Raw genomic sequence first — 3,314 nt, forward strand, 5'->3', positions numbered from 1 at the left:
TGTGTGTGTGTGTTTACTCCGTGACTGCAGCACTGTGTGTGTGTGTGTGTGTGTGTGTGTTTACTCCGTGACTGCAGCACTGTGTGTGTGTGTGTGTGTTTACTCCGTGACTGCAGCACTGTGTGTGTGTGTGTGTGTGTGTTTACTCTGTGACTGCAGCACTGTGTGTGTGTGTGTGTTTGTGTGTGTTTACTCCGTGACTTCAGCACTGTGTGTGTGTGTGTGTGTGTGTGTGTGTGTGTGTGTTTACTCCGTGACTGCAGCACTGTGTGTGTGTGTGTGTGTTTACTCCGTGTCTGCAGCACTGTGTGTGTGTGTGTGTGTGTTTACTCCGTGACTGCAGCACTGTGTGTGTGTGTGTGTGTGTGTGTGTGTGTGTGTGTGTTTACTCCGTGACTGCAGCACTGTGTGTGTGTGTGTGTGTGTTTACTCCGTGACTGCAGCACTGTGTGTGTGTGTGTGTGTGTGTGTGTTTACTCCGTGACTGCAGCACTGTGTGTGTGTGTGTGTGTGTGTGTTTACTCCGTGACTGCAGCACTGTGTGTGTGTGTATGTGTGTGTGTGTTTACTCCGTGACTGCAGCACTGTGTGTGTGTGTGTGTGTGTTTACTCCGTGACTGCAGCACTGTCTGTGTGTGTGTGTGTGTGTGTGTGTGTGTGTGTTTGCTCCGTGACTGCAGCACTGTGTGTGTGTGTGTGTGTTTACTCCGTGACTGCAGCACTGTCTGTGTGTGTGTGTGTGTGTGTGTGTGTTTGCTCCGTGACTGCAGCACTGTGTGTGTGTGTGTGTGTGTGTGTGTGTGTGTTTGCTCCGTGACTGCAGCACTGTGTGTGTGTGTGTGTGTTTACTCCGTGACTGCAGCACTGTGTGTGTGTGTGTGTGTGTGTGTGTGTTTGCTCCGTGACTGCAGCACTGTGTGTGTGTGTGTTTGCTCCGTGACTGCAGCACTGTGTGTGTGTGTGTGTGTGTGTTTACTCCGTGACTGCAGCACTGTGTGTGTGTGTGTGTGTGTGTGTTTACTCCGTGACTGCAGCACTGTGTGTGTGTGTGTGTGTGTGTGTTTACTCCGTGACTGCAGCACTGTGTGTGTGTGTGTGTGTGTGTTTACTCCGTGACTGCAGCACTGTGTGTGTGTGTGTGTGTGTGTGTGTGTGTTTACTCCGTGACTGCAGCACTGTGTGTGTGTGTGTGTGTGTGTGTGTTTACTCCGTGACTGCAGCACTGTGTGTGTGTGTGTGTGTGTGTGTGTGTTTACTCCGTGACTGCAGCACTGTGTGTGTGTGTGTGTGTGTGTGTGTGTTTACTCCGTGACTGCAGCACTGTGTGTGTGTGTGTTTGTGTGTGTTTACTCCGTGACTGCAGCACTGTGTGTGTGTGTGTGTGTGTGTGTGTTTACTCCGTGACTGCAGCACTGTGTGTGTGTGTGTGTGTGTGTGTGTGTGTGTGTGTTTACTCCGTGACTGCAGCACTGTGTGTGTGTGTGTGTGTGTGTGTTTACTCCGTGACTGCAGCACTGTGTGTGTGTGTGTGTGTGTGTGTGTGTTTACTCCGTGACTGCAGCACTGTGTGTGTGTGTGTGTGTGTGTGTGTGTTTACTCCGTGACTGCAGCACTGTGTGTGTGTGTGTGTTTGTGTGTTTACTCCGTGACTGCAGCACTGTGTGTGTGTGTGTGTGTGTGTGTGTTTACTCCGTGACTGCAGCACTGTGTGTGCGTGTGTGTGTGTTTGCTCCGTGACTGCAGCACTGTGTGTGTGTGTGTGTGTGTGTGTGTGTGTTTACTCCGTGACTGCAGCACTGTGTGTGTGTGTGTGTGTGTGTGTGTGTATGTGTGTTTACTCCGTGACTGCAGCAGTGTGTGTGTGTGTGTGTGTGTGTGTGTGTGTATGTGTGTTTACTCCGTGACTGCAGCACTGTGTGTGTGTGTGTGTGTGTGTGTGTGTGTGTGTATGTGTGTTTACTCCGTGACTGCAGCAGTGTGTGTGTGTGTGTGTGTGTGTGTATGTGTGTTTACTCCGTGACTGCAGCACTGTGTGTGTGTGTGTGTGTGTGTGTGTTTACTCCGTGACTGCAGCACTGTGTGTGTGTGTGTGTGTGTGTGTGTGTTTACTCCGTGACTGCAGCACTGTGTGTGTGTGTGTGTGTGTGTGTGTGTTTACTCCATGACTGCAGCACTGTGTGTGTGTGTGTGTGTGTGTGTTTACTCCGTGACTGCAGCACTGTGTGTGTGTGTGTGTGTGTGTGTGTGTGTGTGTGTGTTTACTCCGTGACTGCAGCACTGTGTGTGTGTGTGTGTGTGTGTGTGTGTGTGTGTGTGTGTATGTGTGTTTTCTCCGTGACTGCAGCACTGTGTGTGTGTGTGTGTTTACTCCGTGACTGCAGCACTGTGTGTGTGTGTGTGTGTGTGTGTGTGTGTGTTTACTCCGTGACTGCAGCACTGTGTGTGTGTGTGTGTGTTTACTCCGTGACTGCAGCACTGTGTGTGTGTGTGTGTTTACTCCATGACTGCAGCACTGTGTGTGTGTGTGTGTGTGTGTGTGTGTGTGTGTGTATGTGTGTTTACTCCGTGACTGCAGCACTGTGTGTCTGTGTGTGTGTGTGTGTGTGTGTGTTTACTCCGTGACTGCAGCACTGTGTGTCTGTGTGTGTGTGTGTGTTTACTCCGTGACTGCAGCACTGTGTGTGTGTGTGTGTGTGTGTGTTTACTCCGTGACTGCAGCACTGTGTGTGTGTGTGTGTGTGTGTGTGTGTTTACTCCGTGACTGCAGCACTGTGTGTGTGTGTGTGTGTGTGTGTGTTTACTCCGTGACTGCAGCACTGTGTGTGTGTGTGTGTGTGTGTGTATGTGTGTTTACTCCGTGACTGCAGCACTGTGTGTGTGTGTATGTGTGTTTACTCCGTGACTGCAGCACTGTGTGTGTGTGTGTGTGTGTGTGTATGTGTGTTTACTCCGTGACTGCAGCACTGTGTGTGTGTGTGTGTGTGTGTGTGTTTACTCCGTGACTGCAGCACTGTGTGTGTGTGTGTGTGTGTGTGTGTGTGTGTATGTGTGTTTACTCCGTGACTGCAGCACTGTGTGTGTGTGTGTATGTGTGTTTACTCTGACTGCAGCACTGTGTGTGTGTGTGTGTGTGTGTGTATGTGTGTTTACTCTGACTGCAGCACTGTGTGTGTGTGTGTATGTGTGTTTACTCTGACTGCAGCACTGTGTGTGTGTGTGTGTGTTTAATTCATGACTGCAGCACTGTGTGTTTCTCGTGACTGCAGCACTGTGTGTGTGTGTGTGTGTGTGTTTACTCCGTGACTGCAGCACTG

The sequence above is a fragment of the Hemibagrus wyckioides genome, linkage group LG12 (genome assembly GCF_019097595.1).
Source record: "Hemibagrus wyckioides isolate EC202008001 linkage group LG12, SWU_Hwy_1.0, whole genome shotgun sequence".
Taxonomy (NCBI): Eukaryota; Metazoa; Chordata; class Actinopteri; order Siluriformes; family Bagridae; genus Hemibagrus; species Hemibagrus wyckioides.